The sequence below is a fragment of the Macaca mulatta genome, chromosome 8, assembly GCF_049350105.2.
Source record: "Macaca mulatta isolate MMU2019108-1 chromosome 8, T2T-MMU8v2.0, whole genome shotgun sequence".
NCBI lineage: Eukaryota > Metazoa > Chordata > Mammalia > Primates > Cercopithecidae > Macaca > Macaca mulatta.
In genome coordinates, this window is record NC_133413.1 from 84985315 (window position 1) to 85004674 (window position 19360).

Genomic DNA, 19360 nt, shown 5'->3' on the forward strand with positions numbered 1-19360 from the left:
AATAAGCTTGTTCTAAAATTTGCATGGAAAAGCAAAGGAACTAGAATAGCCAAAACAATTGGCTAAAGAGAAGACCAAGTTGGGGAAATTATGCTACCCAATTTTAAGATTTACTACAAAGCTGCAGTATTCAAATTGATGTGGCATTGGTGAAGGGATAAGCATATGGGTCAATGGAACAAAACAGAGAGTCTAGGAAATAAACTCACACAAATATGGCCAATTGATTTTTGACAAAGAAGCAAAGGCAATTTAGCAGAGATACTATAATGTTTTTGGCAAGTAGTGTAGGAACAACTGGATATCAATATTAAAAACCTCAACCTAAATCTAATGCTCTGTGAAAAATTAAATTACTTCACATATGTAGATGAACAACGACAAGTAACTATAAAAATTTTACAAGAGGACAAGGGACTGTTGTGCCCTGGATTAAGCAAAGGAATCTTATGCATGACACTAAAAGCATGGTGCATAAAAGGAAATCTTGATAGAATGGACTTCCTCTAAAATAAAACTTTTGCTCTGTGTTAACAGTGCTGTGTTAAGACAAGGAAAAGACAAAATACAGACTGGTAGAACATATTGGCAAATCTCATATTCAGCAAAGGTCGTGTATTTAAAACATATAAACAACTATCAAATGCAACAGTTATAACTATTCAGTTAAAAAATGGACAAAAGACTTTAACAGACATTTCATCAAAGAGGATATACAGATAGCAAATAACCACATCATAGTTATTTAGCATCATTAATTGTTTAAGAAATTCAAATTAAAAGCATGGTGAAATACTGCAAAATATTTATTGGAATGGCTAAATTAAACATACTGGCAATACCAAGTGTGGAAAAATGCAGATCAAGTGAAAGTCTTACACATTGCTCCTGGGAAAACAAGATGGTATAGTCACTCTGAAACATTCTTTGGCAGTTTCTTATAGTTAAACCTGCACTTACCATATAACTCAAAAATTCCACTTCTAGGTGTCTACTGTAGAGAAATAAAAACTTGTGTTCACACAAAACACTTATATAAATGTTTATGGTGGTTTTCTTCATAATTGCCTCCAAGTAGAAACCATCCAAATGTCCTCCAATAAGTGAATGATAAACTGTGGGGTATTCATATAATGGAATAGTTCTCAACAATGAAAACGAATGTCCTATTGACACATGCAACAACTTGGAGGAACCTCAAAGGCATTCAGAGTAAGAGAGGCCAGTCTCAACAGGTTATATTCCATTAATATTACATTCTTGAAAAGGAAAAACTGTAGCAATGGAGAACATATTCAGGGTTGGGGATTTGCCTATTTTAACATTGGGATGCTTGCTTTTCTTGTCATTGAGTTGTAAGAGTTTCTTATGTATTCTGGACACTAGACCCATCAGAGCTATTATTTGAAAACACTTTCCTACACTCTGTAGGTTGCCTTTTCACTTTCTTGATAATGTCCTTTAATAGAAAACATTTTTAAATTTGATGACATTATATTTATTTTTTCTTTTCTTGCTGATGCTTTTGGTGTCGTATCCAAGAATCTGTTGCCAAAGCCGAGGCTATTAAGAATTAACTCTGTTTTCTTCTAGGGGTTCTCTGGCTTTAGCTGCTACATTTAGGGCATTGATCTATTTTCAGTTAATTTTTATGTATGGTGTGGTGTAGCTGGTCCACCTTCATTCTTTTGCATGTGGATATCTAGTTTTCTCAGCACCATTTGTTGAAGAGAACATTTTCCCCATTAAAATGTTTTTGGGACTCTTGATGACAAAAAATTGACCATAAACATACGGATTTATTTCTGAACTCTCAATTCTATTCCATTGGCCTATATGTTTATCCTTGTGACAATACCACACTGTTTTAATTACTGTAGTTTTGCGGTAGGTTGTGAGATTCGGAAGTATGAGGCCTCCAACTTTGTTCTTTTTCTGGATTGTTTTGGCGTTTGGGATCTCATGCAATTCCATATAAATTTGAAGATTTTTTTTTTTTATTTCTTCAAGAAAAGGCCATTGGACTTTTGGTGGGAACTTCATTTTTTAAAATATAGTGGAGTGTCATAAAAAATGGAAGTGGTCAATCTTTTATGCTCAGGCCCTGGTTGAGTATCAACATAATAAAGTAGGAAAACCCTAGCATTTGTAATTTATAGATCCAGATTCATGTTTCTGGATCAGTTGCTTAATTTTCAAGGCCTTACTTTCTACATTTAGGAAATGAATGTATCAAAGAGAACTCTAAGCTTCCTTTAACTCTTATATACTATAATAGTAGGTTAGCATAGAATAAAGCCAAGTAAAATGTTGGAGAGAAATTTCAGAGGATAAAGGATTCTAATGGTTCACTGTCCTATAACAACACAAACAGTAACAGCAGCAATAACAACACCTGCAGCTACCGTCTCTTGAATGTGTCAGATGCTGTGCAGAGTGCTTCGCATTACTTACTTCATTTATTCCTTAACACGACTCTCTAAAGTAGTTATTATTATCACCATTATACAGATAAAGACAACGAACATCACTTTGTCTTTTGTGTTCAAGGTTATGCAGGTAGTAGATAGTAGAAATGGGACCAAAGTGTGTTCATTGTAAATTATGCTGTGGTATACTGATTCCTGTATTTTTTTTTTTTTAATGTTTCAGCAATCTAGTGATTGACGTTTTTTATTTTATTTTAAGTTCTGGGGTACATGTGCCATGGTGGGGCCTGGTTAGTACTTGGATGGGAGCTTGAATCTTTTTTATTATAAGTATTTTTCTTTTCCATCCTGAAACTCTTCTCTTTCCTCATCTTTACTGCTTTCACTTTTGTCAAAGCTCTGGGATAATCAGAAGAGATAGATGATAGATAGATAGATAGATAGATAGATAGATAGATAGATAGATAGACAGACAGACAGACAGATATTGCTATTGTGGCCTTAAAAGGATTGCTCTTCTATTGGGTGAAGCAACTCCAATTGCTCTTCTCATGAGGACAGAAACATTGACCAAGCTTATGATCTGTGCAGAGGCAAGGAGGCAGTAATAAACATTGGCCTAAAATATAGTTTTACTTCCTAGGTTAAATAGTTAAAAACATTGGAAATAACTTAAAGCTCCAGGTTGTCAATACTCAATGTAACAAAACATTTCTTCTTTTTGTAGGTTCTTTTTTTTCCTTATAGGGTTTATTACATGTGCTTTTTTCTGAACTGAAATTAAGCAAACTGGAAGGAAAATAAAAAGGAAACAATCAGAGAACTTAGTGTTGACTCCCACACAAGTATTTGGGGTGAAGAGTACTTGTCACTATTGTCATAAATAACAAGAATGTCTTATTTCCCCGTTTCTAAAAACAAAAGCCTACAACCTGAAGAGCTAAGATTCTTGCCTGGGAGTGAGTAGGTGAAAGTGATGGTAACCATATTGAACAAATTTCACTTAGAGCAAGCTGCACAGTTCAACCATAGCCTTCAGGACTGTAATTTGTAAAAGGGCGCTGTGTGAAATCCGGTGAGTGGTGTCATTCCTCAAGGGGAAATTATGTCGTCTCTTAGCTCTCTGCTGGTACATTACAGCAGGGCGGTTGGTCCTACCTTTGCCAGTAGGTCTGGCTGTGAGATTCGACAACTGGAATGCAGTTTGGCAACTGGTAAAAGCTGTTTGCTTTTTACCAGACAAGGCACTGTTATTTTATTTTCATTAAACATGGTTTTTTTGGATACATATGACTCATGTGACATTAGATCACAGAATTTTTCTTTTTATTATTAATACATTGCCTTTGAACTACATTTCTAAACCTGGTCTTAATATCTGTGAAGTTCTAACATCTTGCCACAGCTTAGTTAGCTTTGAGAGGGAAAGAGTAGAATCCACTTAAGGAGACAGGTTAAAAAATGATATATTTAAGCATATATGCAATGGTAGCACATGATTACCAAAACATAATTAGCCTTTTCTTTCTTGCTTTATCATTTTCTTTCTTTCCTTCTTCATTTTCTTTCTTTCTTTCTTTCTTTCCTTCCTTCCTTCCTTCTGTCCTTCCTTCCTTCCTTCTGTCCTTCCTTCCTTCTTTCTTTCTTTCTTTCTTTCTTTCTTTCTTTCTTTCTTTCTTTCTTTCTTTCTTTCTTTCTTTCTTTCTTTCTTTCCTTCTTTCTTTCCTTCTTTCTTTCTCTATTTCTTTCTTTCTTCTGTTCTTTCTTTCTCTCTCTCTTTCTTTATTCTTTCTTTCTTTTCCCTCCATTCCTTCCTTCATTCCTTCCTTTCTTCCTTTCCTTCCTTTCCTTTTCCTTTTCCCTTTCTCTTTTCTTTTCCTTTTTTCCTTCCTTCCTTCCTTCCTTCCTTCCTTCCTTCCTTCCTTCCTTCCTTCCTTCCTTCCTTCCTTCCTTCTCAAACAGCTGTGAGCTTAATTCAAATACATGCAAAATCTTTTCTGTGTCAGAGTCTTTGAACCATTTTGCTGAAGCACTTTCTCCCAAGGTCTTTATATGATTAACTCATTCACCTTCATGACATTGAAGAAAAGAGGCCTTCCTGGCTATCTGGGCATGATTTTGCAAAACCCCTTTATTCTTTATTTCATTTTAAAAGAAATTGGCACTGTTTCTCTTTTAGGTACCTACTATGTTTTTAAAAGTTTACTTTTTATTTTCCATTTTCTTCTCACTTGTCACTTCCTGGGATCACCAAACTTGCAAGTGTCACAAAAGGCAGGGACTAGAGTTGTTTTATTCAGGCATATATGTCTAGAAATATAGACATGTATATATATAAACTGAGATTCGTCATCACTAATGATAACACCATCAATTCATCTAATGAATATTTTTTGAAGACCCAATCTATGTAAAATAGTATCTATTTTATAAATACTATTATATATATGCTATTATATGTAATAAACATTATATATGCTGTATATACTATAAAATAGAGAATTAGATTTGTCATTGCCAATGATAGCATCATCAATTCATCTATCAAATATTTTTTGAACACCCAATCTCTGTAAAATAGTATGTCTTATGTATATGCTATTATATATATAAAAAATAGAATATATATATATACTATATGTGATATGTATACTATATATAATGGTATATATACTATTTATTATAGTATAATAAATTATAAATTAAATTAAATTCATATAAGATAAATAGTATATATGTATACTATATATTTTATGTATACTACATATAATAGTATATATACTATTTATTGTATATATAATAGTATATGTAAGATATATACTATTTTACACAGATTGGGTGTTCAAAAAATATGTGATAGGTGAATTGATGATGTTATCATTAGTGATGACAGATCTAATTCTCGATTTTTCCAATCCTTCCCCTTTTCATAAACCTAATACAAGCTAAATAATTTTTAGTGTCTATGCTTATTGATATTATCATGGATGCAAATGTGGAATATCCTCAGTAAAACAGATTTACTATTATTGTTTAGAGCAATATGCTTATCTGTGGTTGAGTTCTTCTTCCTTCTGGGGTCAACTGATGAGAGCCAGATGGACTCTGTAGATGCACAAATGGGATTTCTTGCATCACAAGAGAGGAACTCCCAAATTATGAGTTTGGGAGCTTATGCACACACTGCCCATCCCCTCCTGAGAGAGGAATAGAAACTTAATTACTCTGTTGTAGAAAAAGCCTTCTTGGGAAGAGAAGGGGAAGTTCCCTAGGTTCTCATCGTTTGAAATATTAACCTAATCACCAAAGGGAAGATAAACCCCTCTGGGCTGCAACCCTGGAATGTTTTCTTGGTTCCAGGTTTTATCTCCTTTTGAAATGTAAATACAATTGTTCCTCAGTATTTGTGGGGGATTGGTTCCAGGACCTCTGGTGGATTGGTTCCAGGACCTCTGGTGGATACCAAAATCTGCAGATGCTCAAGCCCTTTATATATTATAGTGTAATATTAGCATCTAACCTATGTATATACTCCTGTATACTTTAAGTCATTTCTAGTTTATTTATAATACCTAATACAATATAAATGATATATAAATAATTGTTATACTGTATTGTTTAGGGAATAATGACAAGAAAAAGAGTCCATATATGTTCATTGCACACAGTTTTTCCCCAAATATTGTCAATCCACGTTGATTGAATCCACAGATGTAGAGCCCATGGATATGAAGGGCTGATTGTATATACCTCAATGGACACAAATCACTTTCCTGAGTTTGCTCATGATCCATTCTGTCATCATTTAGCCTCCAAGATTTGTCCTTTAATGTAAATTCCAGTAAAATTTACTCAGAAAGCCCAAACCATGCAAAAACATGATAATAATGACTTCTGGACAAGTGTTGCAGACATCTAATACTGTTTTTGCTCTTCACTGTGGTGATTATTCATACTGCCTTCAGAGCTTGTTATTTAATATTTTGTAAAGGAGTACGTACATTGCTATAGCATATGTTTATTTTAAAAATATTTTGACAAGTGTATTGCAATATAACTAGTTTCCTTTGTAACCAAATGTATTTCATTTTGTGAATTTAAAAGAATATTCTGAGAGGGTGTTCATAGGCTTTGCCAGACTGTCAGTGGCATCCATGATGCAAAAATAGTTAACAGCCTCTGCTCTAAGTATTAGAAATTATGTCTGTGGATTATATTGATCAATATCTATTTCACACATCCAAGACCCTACCTCCCACTAACACACACTGTGTTTGCAGGTTATTATAGGTTTTTGAATTAGCACTTAAAATCTTTAAACTTCCCTCTTATATTGTTTTATACTCCTAAGAATTCTTCATCCCATAAGATGAGAGTCAGCATCTACTGACTTCTTGGATCCTTCTCCTTTTGAGGGGTCAACTGCATTCTACTCACAGCAGCTGCAATATCTTCATCAGCGGGTCAAACAGGCATCACAGGCACACACATTTGGTTTGGGTCCTCAGGAGGAATTCTATGCTTTGCGGATGACCTTGGCAATGCTGCAGATTAACCTCCCGAAAACAAATTGAACAACACGTTGCTTGCGCTATACCCTTGTTTGCCCTGGGGCCCTGGCCTCTGAATGGTGCTGTTGATGAGAACCATTTGCAATGTCTCACATAATATTATTCCTTTTTTACTTGTTCCAGAAAGTACTTATGATTAACCTTAGCCTTGTTTAAATTGGAATATGAAGACAAATGATGGTTCATTTAGCTGGAGTGGGAATCAACCAGAAATATTCTGTAGCCACATGTCATAACTCACCAAATACAGTTTTTAAAACCAGACATTAAAAGGTTAACAGTGGTTGTATGGGACAAAGTGGAAGGAGACAGAAAGTGGGACTTGATGGATGGCAGGAATAAAGCAATTACCCTTATCTGATGAAAGGACTGGGAGGAAGCGGGTCAAACCGTAGCAGTTGGAATATCAGAAACTGCAATATCAGAAACTAAAGTGCAGTTTCTTTGAATCAGAAAAGAAAGTTGAGTATTTTGGATTTCGATTAAAAGTGGAGATCCTTTTGAACCTTTGAGTGAAGAGTGACATAAGAGAACCTCTACTATGTGGAAGATATAAGCTTATCATTGGTCAAGTGTTAGCTAACAATTCCTATCTCTAGGATGATGGTGAAGGCTGTAGGTAGAACATTTTTATGTTTAGAGGATTGCTTCTACCTTGGTATATATATATCCTCCTCTTTTTTTCCTCTTCTTTAATTATCTCAATTATATGTCTTTCTGAGAAGTGACTCCAGACTTTAACCCATTTCCTCCATTTCCAGGGCCGCAGTCTGATTTGCATCCTGCACTGTTCTTCCTCACTGGTGACTTTTTACTCTAAACTTTGATATGTTAATTATTGAAATCCTAGACTCTGCAGTTGCTCCTAGTTCTGCTAGCTTAGATATACATGAATATTGCATATAGGCATGCATGCACATGCACACACACATAACTTAGTTTACTGACTATACGTATTTTTTAAACTTTCAGATTTTGAAATAATATTAGATTCACAGAAAAGTGCGAAGATAGTGCAGAGGGTTTCCCTATACCTTTCACCTGGCTGCTCCGAATGTTAATATCTTATATAACCTTGAAACATTTATCAAAATGGAGAAGTTATCATTCATACAATATAGTACTGGTAACTAAAGTGCAGACTAATCTTTTACCCATTTTTCTACTAATCAAACAAGAAAGTTGAGTATTTTGGATTTTATTTGATTAAAAGTGGAGATTCATTTGAATCTTTGAGTAAAGAGTTTCTGTTTTAGGATCCAGTCCAGGATACAACATTGCATTTAGGACAACTATGTTTTCAATGCTCTTGCTATCAATATTTGCAATTCTGTGTATTGTAGTTATAGCTGGAAATGTAACATTCTTGTATAACTGTTCCAAATTACTTTTCTTGAATAGTGATTGCTTTTTTCCTGGAAGAAGTTTTAGATTCAGGAATGGGAGTGTAGTTGTAAAATGATATTGTCTTTTAGATTGAATGCTGGCTAGAAGAGCCTTTTCTAATACTTAGATGTCTTTCTTTTACTTCTATGACATTGTTTTTCTCTTTTTGAACAGATATCTTCTTGATTGCTTGCCATAAAATGCTGTCATATTCTCAGGGCTTTGTTTTTATTGTTAACTTTTTCGTGTTGGTTACATAGGAAATACATACAAAATAACTGCCCCATTATTTTAAGTCTTTTCTGTTTTGCCGTTACTCACTCCGTCTAGAAATTATAGAACTCTATCCTAATGGCACTTGGCTTACTTTGAGCTTAGACCTATGTGGTAGATTGTTAAAACCATGGCCTCTTATAAATCACACTTCTTTGCATCTCTACCTGTATGTGGCCTCTTCTTACATGGACTGTGGAATTGGTCATGTGATGTGGTTTGGCCAATGAGACTCAGCAAATGTGATGGAGAGGCCAGAAAAATGCTTGTACAAAAGGCTTTTTCTTCATGGAATTCTGTTGCCTTGTGAAGAAGCTTGTGTTGGCCTGATCAAAATATGTGATCCAGCTGACAGCCAGAATCAACTTCCAGATGAGTAAACGAGGCCATGTGGTGCCAGTACGTCCTGTGTGAGTTACATCTCATGGTAGCCATATATGTGATCCCAGGTGAAACCAGCATAGGAACTGCTCAGCTCAGCTCAACCTGGCCCAAGTTCCTGACCCATAGAATTGTGATAAAATAAAATCTGCTTTTTATTAAGCTGCCAATTATTGGGATAGTTTGTGATACACAACTGATAACTGGTAGAACCTATAAAAGCTTATGGCACATGGCTCAGTGGTGGATACATGAGTCTCAGAAGTATTAGTTTTCCTTAGGCAATCGTTTCTTTTGTTATAAAAATGCTTTATTCATTCCAGTTCTATCCTAAAACAGACAATCTTTGATACTCTTTCCAACCCAATTTATCAATGATTTATTGTTTTTGTACCCTGAGAGGCCTTTTTTGAACTATAGGTTATTACTGAAAAATTCAATAAACAAACACATTTGCTAAGAAATGAGATAAAAATGTGGACTGTTACTCAGGCAATCTGTACTCACTTTTTCTGTTCAGTGTTCATCAAGAAGAAAATAGTAAGAAACTGGGTGGAACATGGGTAAACAGATACTTACTTTTCTCTCCACGATCCTTTTGTAAGGTAACTTGAATTTTGTGCCTTGTGCATATATTACCTTTTGTGTCTATTACCTATTAATTTTTAAAAATAATTTTAAAATTTAGTTCACATTATAAAATAATTTTAAAAGCTCTATCCCTGACAATATCCAATGTCAAGAATATTTTTAAGAAATGTTTTTAAGAATGTTTTCTTGAAATTTTAGCTGCCTTCTAAATCCCCAGAGGTAACGCACCTAAAGATCAGATCAGTATTTGTCACCGTTTCAGTTGTATGGTCTTTCAGTTTTCCTAAAGAATGGTCACCCAGCAGTTGGGAGCAATGGCTCACACCTGTAATCCCAGCACTTCAGGAGGCCAACATAGGAGGATTGCTTGAGGCCAGGAGCTCAAGACCAGCCTGGGCAACATAGTGAGACCCCATTGCTAACAACAATAACAACAACAAAAGTACAGTCACCTAGGAAGAAGAAAGAAAAAATCATCATGATCTTTGAAGAGATGTTGCCCTAAAACAACAGTGAATTACAATGGTGGTGTCCCTGACCATCACGGGAGAACCAGAGTAACTCTTAAGTGTGTAGGTGGAAAGGATGCCCACATTTTATGTGAAATGTCATCTCAGAATTTTGTTTTGATTGTTTTGTTTTGTTTTTTAATTTTGAGACAGAGTCTTGCTCTGTTGCCCAAGCTGGAGAGGAGTGTCATGATCTTGGCTCACTGCAACCTCTGCCTCCCAGGTTCAAGTGATTCTCCTGGTTCAGCCTCCCGAGTAGCTGGGACTACAGGTGCGTGCCACCACACCCGGCTAATTTTTTTGTATTATTTTTTAGTAGAGATGGGGTTTCACCATGTTGGCCAGGCTGGGTTTGAACTCCTGACCTCATGTAATCCGCCCACCTCGGCCTCCCAAAGTGCTGGGATTACAGACGTGAGCCACCCAGAAGTTTGGCCCAGAAGTTTGTTTTGTTAAGAAAGCTACAAATAAATAAAAATCTAAGAGATAAATGGCTAATTACAGTAATTTATTCTTATACAAACGAGAATAAAAAATTCACCCTTCAAAATAGTATATGTAATAGTATTAATTTGTTAAGGCTTCCATAACAAAATACTACAGATTGGGAGGGTTAAAGAGCAGATATTTGTGTGCTCACAGGTCTGGAGGTGAGAAGTCTGAAATCAGTGTGTCAACAGGATTGGTTTCTTCGAAGAGTCCCTCTTCTTGGTTTGTGATGGCCATCTTCAGATGTCTTCACATGGTCTTCCTTCTGCAAGTGTCTGTGTCCTAATTTTCTGTTCTTATAAGGATACCAGTCATATTGGGTTAGGACCCACCTATAAGGCCTCATTTAACTTAATTACTCTTTAATGGCCCTATTTTCAAATACAGTCATACTTTGAAGTACTGGGGGTGTGGATTCCAACACGTGAGTTTTGAGGGGATGCAATTCAGCCCATAGCATGTGGTACTGTAGAATGTATGTACAATCAATAAAGGAAAGAATACAATATTTGTAATTACGTTTAGAAAAAGTATAACTTTATATATCAAGGAACATGATAAGCAAAGTAAAAAGAAAATAACAAACTAGGAAAACATATTTCCATTGCGCATCACAGTGTTACCCTTTCTAATATATAGTTTCCCAAAACAGGGAAGAACAACCACATAGAAATATGTGGTTGAGAGAAATGAACATAGTTCAGACAAAAAGAAAAGCATATGGCTTATAGCCATATAAAAAGATGCACAACTTCATTGATTGTAAGAGGAATGCAAATTAAAAATACAACAAATACCATTTCTCAACTATTAGATGGGTAAATGTTTCAAGTGTGACAATGTACTTAGTTGGAGAAGCTAAAGGGCATTTTTATACATTGTTGATGTGATTGCAAAATGGTTTTACAAAACACCATATGCATTTATTCTTTGACAAAACAACTCCACTTCTAGAAATTTATTCCACTGGCAAAATTACAGAAAGATGTGTGGACATGGCTTTCATTGGATATCTATTGGAGTAGCATAAGACTAGAACCAACTCCAAATTCCCAGAGTAAGAAGCTAGTTGAATAAACTGTGATACTCCACACAACATGGTTCTATGCAACTGTTAAAGGAATGAGGAATATCTTTATGATATATTGCCCACTGAAATAAAGCAATGTAAAGTGTATAGAGTATTTTATTATTTACTGGAGAAAGGTAGGGTGCACATATATACAAAGGAAGAATAAACTGTAAAATAAAAAACAGCTACTATGTAAAAAGGGAGAGAGAAAGTAGGGTAAAGAGAATAGGCACAGAAGCGAATGTGCCTTGTAAACTTGACTTCTGAGCTGCATAAATATTTTATGTAATTACAAAACAAAAAATAAAAAAGCAATTTTTACAAATCTTGTGTGTTCAGTTAGGAGCACACCTTCACAGAGAGGAACTCCTCCAAATGGCTTTAAGGCATAATTATTGTTGTTCTTTTTAAAAACATCTTTAAAACATTTTTGTTTTTATAGATTTAGGGGGTACAAGTGCAGGATTGTTACATGGATAAATTGTGTGATAGTGAAGTCTGGGGCTTTTAGAAGACCAATTATTTGACTCTCCATCCCTAGTGCACAAAAAAGAATTAAACAATTTCCGTTATTCAGGATCCAAATGAGGTTCATACAATGATTGTTTGAAGTAACTTTTAAGTCTCTTATAATCAATATTTCCACATCTATTTCTTTCTTTTTTTAATCTATAAATTTTTCTGCTTATTGAAGAAAACTAGTTATCCTGTATTTTTTCCTACAGTCTGAATTTTGCTGTTGCATCACCATAATATAGAAATAAAAATGATATATGATGTTCATGAGCTAACTGGAAATGTGAACATAGACTGGTTATTTAATGATATTAAGAAATTATTGTTTTTTTTTTGGGTGAGACTATACTGTGGTCTTATTAAAATGAGATATATACTGAAGAATTTATGGATTAAATGTAGATGATAATGATGCTATATCTGGTTTGCTTTAAAATAACATAGAGGAGGGTTTAGTCTGTGGATTGGCTTATACGGACTTAAGTAATGAGTATTATGGGCATTCATTGTACTAGTTTGACTAGTATGAACATGTTCAAAATTCTTTATAATAAAAATGGTAAAATAAGCATGCTAGTTCTAGAGTTTATCCACCTGGGTTTGAATTTTGTACCACCAATTAGTAAATACATGATTGTGGGAAAATAATTTCACCTTTCTGTTTTATAATCGGAAAAGTGGGGCTGATAGTATTATTACCTCATAGGATTCTTGAGGCAGTTAAATGAGATGTTTCATGTGAAGTATTTGGAGCACATTTTGCCACATGGTAAGCGACAATAAATTTTAGTCATTGTCATACCTATTATTATTTTCTCTAAAGTTTAATATACGAATACTGGAAGATAGAGGGTTTCTCTCTCTTCCTCTGAGATCATGAGCTATGAGAATAAGCTGGAACTACTGGTAGCCATTTTTCCATTGGACGGTGCATAACTCACAGGAAAGCAGGGACCCTGGTGGGCATTTCTGTTGCAATATCCCTTAGGCTCTTGGATTCAGCCATTCCTCAAGGTATTTTACCCTTGGATTTCTCACTTGCTGAGTCAATAATCTTTAAGCTAGTTTGAGTTGTATGTCTAGCACTAGCAAGTAAAATTTTTTTCTGGTCATTCACTCATTCTAACATACAATAATGCTGTTACCCTTTACCTAAAGCATACTTACGCTTATAATATTTGTCACTTAAACTCTGTGTAAGCTTCCCAGTATTTAATAAATAAAATCCAACTTCCTCAGTTTGGTGTTTGGTTTTGGCATAGTCCAAATCCACTTCTCTAGTGTAATGTTCTACTCTGCCTGTATCCCTATCGTCCCATCTTCTGGATGGGCTGGAGGGCGTGTTCCTTGACCAGGTTCTTGACTGAGCTGCTCCTGTGCTTCCATGAATGGCTGCGTCTCATCTGGACTGGGATTTCCATCAGCGCCTTCCCTGGCCATTTAATAGATGGACTCACCATCCTTCAAGACCTTGTGCAAATGTCGACTTTCTAAAAATTTGCTTTATTGGAGCTGAAAGGGACTATCTTACCTTCTCTAGCCCTTTGTTTTGCTCCTCCTATAGCACTTGCCACTGATATTTTGGTACCAATATTATTGTTAGTTTAAAAATTGTGATATGACATTTTTAATGAGATCATCCGTTCTTTTGTACTTGGAATAAAATCGTATTACTATTATGTATAGAGCCTCACGTGATCTGGCTCCTTCCAGCTTTTCTGACATCATATTACATGATTGTCCCCTTGTCCAGTAGGTTCTAGCCACATAGGTAATCATGTTGTTCTTCAGTAAACTCAGCTTTCCGATCAGCTGTCCCATTTGTCTGCAAGGCTCTGCTTCCAGATCCTTCCATGGTTGGTGCCTGCTCATTATTTAGGCTCTAGGGCTAAGGTATTTTCTCAGAGGAGCCTTTCCTGATCATCCTATCTAAATTAGCCCTTACTGCCCCTCTGCAATCTCTATCCTATTATCTTATATTATTTTCTTTATAAAACTTACAACTGTATTAAATTGCCATATTTACTGGTTTACTCCTTGAATGTCTGTTTCTGCCCCCTTCCCTTCCTAATTCCACAACATTAAAGTTCCATGAGGGCAGGGATCATTTGGTCTTATTTAATACTACATTTCCATGACCTAGAATAAGGATTAGCACATGGTCAATATTTCATAAATATTTGTTAGATGAACATTTTCTAATCTGTTTACTAGATTATCTGTACTGCAAAGGCACAGGAGCTCATTATCAAGTATCTTACTTTTTGCATAGTGTATGCACACAGTAAATATTTGATGAGTGAACAATTTCATCCTATTACGTTGAACCATAGGGAATTGTCATTTTTTTAAAAGTCAAAATGATTAAATACTGAGAATTGCCTATGGCTCAACCTGGTATCTTGAACTGTTTTTTTCAAAGAATTAAACTTACTTAGAGAGAGTTCTCACATTTGCCTTTGGCTATCGGGAGGTGATCTCTAGGTGCCTGGAAGGTCCTGCCAGATAGAAATGTCTTTGTTTGCCTGAGGGCTTTGGGATGTGCCACATCCCAAAGAGAGTAGAGGCACTAGTGCGGACCTTCAGGAGGGTATGGTAAAGGTCAGCCACACAGGATGTATGTGATCAATCCCAGTAAAAACTCTGGATACTGAAGGCCTGGTGAGCTTTCTGGGTTGGCAATACTCTGTGTGTACTGTTAGACATTAATACTGAGAGAATTGTGCAATCTGTGGCTCCATGGGGAAGGAAGGGGTAACTAGTAGTTCTGCATTTGGAAACTTCCCAGATTCTTCCTCCTATGCATTTTTTCCTTAGGCTGGTTCTAATTTGTACACTTGTCTACAGTAAACATGGCAGTGAGTCTCATAGCTTTCACTGAATCATTTTAGCAAATTATTAAACCTGAGGGTGGTCTGAATTTGTAGCCAGTTGGTCTGAAGTGATGGTGGCCCTGGGAACCCATTGGGGTTCCCACTCTGAAGTGACAGCAGTCTTCTGGGGACTGTTCCCTCAGACTGTGAAGTTCATGTAAATTCTTGCATGTTTAAATAGTTATTTACTCAAGAATAAAGACCATGATGATTTCATTATTCCTCAGTGTCTATGACACTGTCAGCCAGTTACACTCTAGACACTTTCTTCCTGCAGTTGTCAGTACAAATGCTGATTGGTGTAGGCCACTGAACTGTTCTCATGAAGTAATTAGACCATCACTATATATTAAACATTTAAAATGAAGGTACTGAATTGAACATAATCAAGTGCTCAAATCTACTATACAGAAAATTCTGTGCTAGGACCTGTTATTCCCAGAGTGAGATCAATATCAAAGAAGATGGGAATTGGAATGGCTCTAGAAACAGACAAAATATGGCATGAGTTCTCATTCTACTTGATCTTTATCAGACATGAATAAAATGTCCAAAACTTTTTGAGCCAACTCTGCTCATGGATAGAGTCAGGCCTTATACCATGCCCCTTTCTTCAGCCTTCTCAAGAGTAATCATAATTTCACAAATTGCTCTTTTTATCCTTAGTTCTGTAAGGAATTAGTGTCATCTCACGATAGTCCTTCAGGTGGCAGTTGAGTTAGCAAGTGATGTTTAAGTAACTTTACATAGAAGTTTAAGGAGACAGGACGGGCGCAGTGGCTCAAGCCTGTAATCCCAGCACTTTGGGAGGCCGAGACGGGCGGATCACGAGGTCAGGAGATCGAGACCATCCTGGCTAACACGGTGAAACCCTGTCTCTACTAAAAAATACAAAAAAAAAAAAAACTAGCCGGGCGAAGTGGCGAGTGCCTGTAGTCCCAGCTACTCGGGAGGCTGAGGCAGGAGAATGGCGTGAACCCAAGAGGAGGAGCTTGCAGTGAGCTGAGATCTGGCCACTGCACTCCAGCCTGGGTGACAGAGCAAGACTCCGTCTCAAAAAAAAAAAAAAAAAAAAAAAAGAAGTTTAAGGAGACTTTATACAAAAAAAGTGCTCATCTTCCAGCAGAGCTGGGTTTAAACATAGATATTCCAAATTCTTATCTTCTCTATAATGCCTCCAAATTTCCAGTATGGTTGTTTTTTCTTTGGCAGAGAATGACTTTTTTGTCTATTTTTATATTTTAGCTCAACCATTTGTAACTGATCCTAAAATTGGATGCTGTAAAAATATATTGAATGGCAGTCACATTTTTTGCGTGATATTATTTCTATTCTACTAACATGAAAGTAATTTGAATAGATATTACTTGTACATAAAATAAATGGGCAGACCACTTATTAGAAATTACTTCTTAGAAATCTTCTCTTTCAAAGCATTAGGTTATAACATGGAACCTAAGATACTGAGAGATAGTAAGTAATAAAAAGACAATCTTTAGTCCTGAGAAGCTTACACCTTAAAGCAGGAGATAGGAGTTATATAAGATATTGTAAATATGAATCCTGATACAGGTAGACTAACCCTCAAGAGCCATACCTGCTATTTTCAGAGAGCTAGAGAAACATCCTATTGGAAAACACACTAGTATGCGCATTTAGTGGCAATTCAGTGTCAACATGCAGAATGATGAAGCAGTTGAAATCATTTCAAGGAGCCTCTGTGCTTGTCTTTGCTTCTTACTTCATCCCATTCAAGTAAGAAGCTTGAATAATAAAGAGGATAATTTGCATGGTTGTAAAAAATCCCTGAAACACACCTGAATTTTAAATCATGCAACTAAAGCAGGTTGTATTAAAGTAGAAGGATTCTGAGTTTTTAGAAAAACCAGCAAGTTCATCAGCTTTCAAATCGAAGAGTAAGAATGTTTAATGGCATGTAAACATTGAGTTTGGTTGTCAATGATTTCCATGTTGCGTCTCACAAAGAGATGTTTAGAAGCAGTTCTACTTTGCTTCCTCCAAATATCATAAATCAACTCTTTGATTTCTCTTTACTTTTTCTTCAGTTGGTTAGTCTAGAATATAAAAAAGTTTATTGTAGTCAGCAAATATTTTTAGACCTTGAGAGGTGCCAGTGTGTTATGAGAGCAATGGGAGAAAGTACTCCAACTTGTAGCTCAATATTAGCACATAAATATTAATGAGTACAAATCACTCCAAGCGTGTCAAGAATAAGAGAAATATTTGGAAATATTTTCAAAATGCATCCTGTTGTGCTGATTCCAGGGTGAAACACTTTAAGCTGTTAATAAAAAGCAGGCAACATACTCTCCTCATCTGACCCATGTCATGGCATAGATTGCTCATGGGAGACTACTTTTGGGTTGCCTGTTTGCTCCCAATTATTGCTTTCTGGAAATTGGACTTAAGACTCAGAGATAGATTCCCAATGGCTTTGTCTTTAATACATGGCTCTGTCCACACAGCCAACTGAGTTAAAAGAATATATTGGACCCAAGTTGGACCAATGCTGTATCCTAGGAATTATAGAATTGGAAAAGAGTGACCAGAAAACTGAGGATATCTGGGGCTGAGTTTTGCAAATGGTAGAGCTCTTGGAGGAAGGCCAATATCAACTTTTGATGCAGAAATCCTTGAAACTTTTCCTTCCTAAACCATCCCTTCCTCTTTTTTTTTTTTTTTTTTTTTGAGATGGAGCCTCACTCTGTCACCCAGGCTCCAGTGCAGTGGTATGATCTCGGCTTTCTGCAACCTCCACCTCCCTGGTTCAAGCAATTCCCCTGCCTCAGCCTCCCAAGTAGCTGGGATTACAGGTGTGCACCACCACACCTGGCTAATTTTTGTGTTTTCAGTAGAGACAGGTTTTCACCATGTTGGCCAGACTGGTCTTGAACTCCTGACCTCAGGCAATCTGCCTGCCTTGGCCTCCCAAAGTGCTGGGATTACAGGTGTGAGCCACCGCGCCCGGCCACCATCTCTTCCTTTAATTCCAAGAGATCCTCACAATCCTTTCAATAATTGTCTTTTTCTCGGCCCTTTACCCCCCATAAGCCAGACAGAATCAATTTCTTGCACTAAGAAACCCTGAAGGTTAAATAGTGAGTAAATTAGGACTCAAAAATTTTACAAAAAGTAAAAGATTACCCAGATATCCCTCACAATGCAGCAGAAGATGGATATGCCTAGGCTTGGAGTAACTGATACTACAGCAGAAGGAGAGGTCATTTTCTGCTATCGACCAATTCAGAATACAAGGTAGAAATGGCTGGAAAGACGGCCTTATAGGACACTTAACACAATTTTCACTCATGTCTCTTCACAAATATAGTGTGAAGAGACCACCAAACAGGCTTTGTGTGAGCAACATGGCTGTTTATTTCACCTGGGTGCAGGCGGGCTGAGTCCGAAAAGAGAGTCAGCGAAGGGAGACAGGGGTGGGGCCGTTTTATAGGATTTGGGTAGGTAAAGGAAAATTACAGCCAAAGGAGGTTGTTCTCTGGCAGGCAGGGGTGGGGGTCAAAAGTGCTCAGTGGGGAAGTTTTGAGCCAGCATGAGCCAGGAGAAGGAATTTCATAAGGTAATATCATCAGTTAAGGCAGGGACTGGCCATTTTCACTTGTTTTGTGGTGGAATGTCATCAGTTAAGGCAGGAACAGGCCATTTAAATTTCACTTCTTTTGTGATTCTTCAGTTACTTCAGGCCATCTGGATGTATACCTGCAGGTCACAGGGGATATGATGGCTTAGCTTGGGCTCAGAGGCCTGACAACAATAATGGCTACAAACAGAGGTGAACAACTGAACAGTGTTAAGAAGTCATGGAATAACATCCATGTTATACGTTCATGCCTCGAGTTTCAAATTCCATTTTAAAATTCAAGTTATTATTCATACTTTTGTTGCTACAAGTCCTGTGAATTGCTTTGAGTTGAATTTTATAGCTGTATGAGATCTTAGAGATTACCTGGTTCAACTCTTTCATTATACAGTTTAGGCAAGTAAGGCCCCTAAAATTTAAGTGACTTGCTTGTTGAAGATCTACAGTTACCAGTCTCAGTAAAGCCAGGAATCTAGTACTGTTAATTACTTAATCTTGAATTATATGCTTTTCACACTATCAAATTAAATTAGTTTTAATTAGGACTCACACTGTGCTTTGTTTTAAATTCATATTAATTTATTGCTTATTTTTATACTTTTAAGAACATTTAAAGTGAAATAAATCCTTACAGATTTACTTGAGACCCCT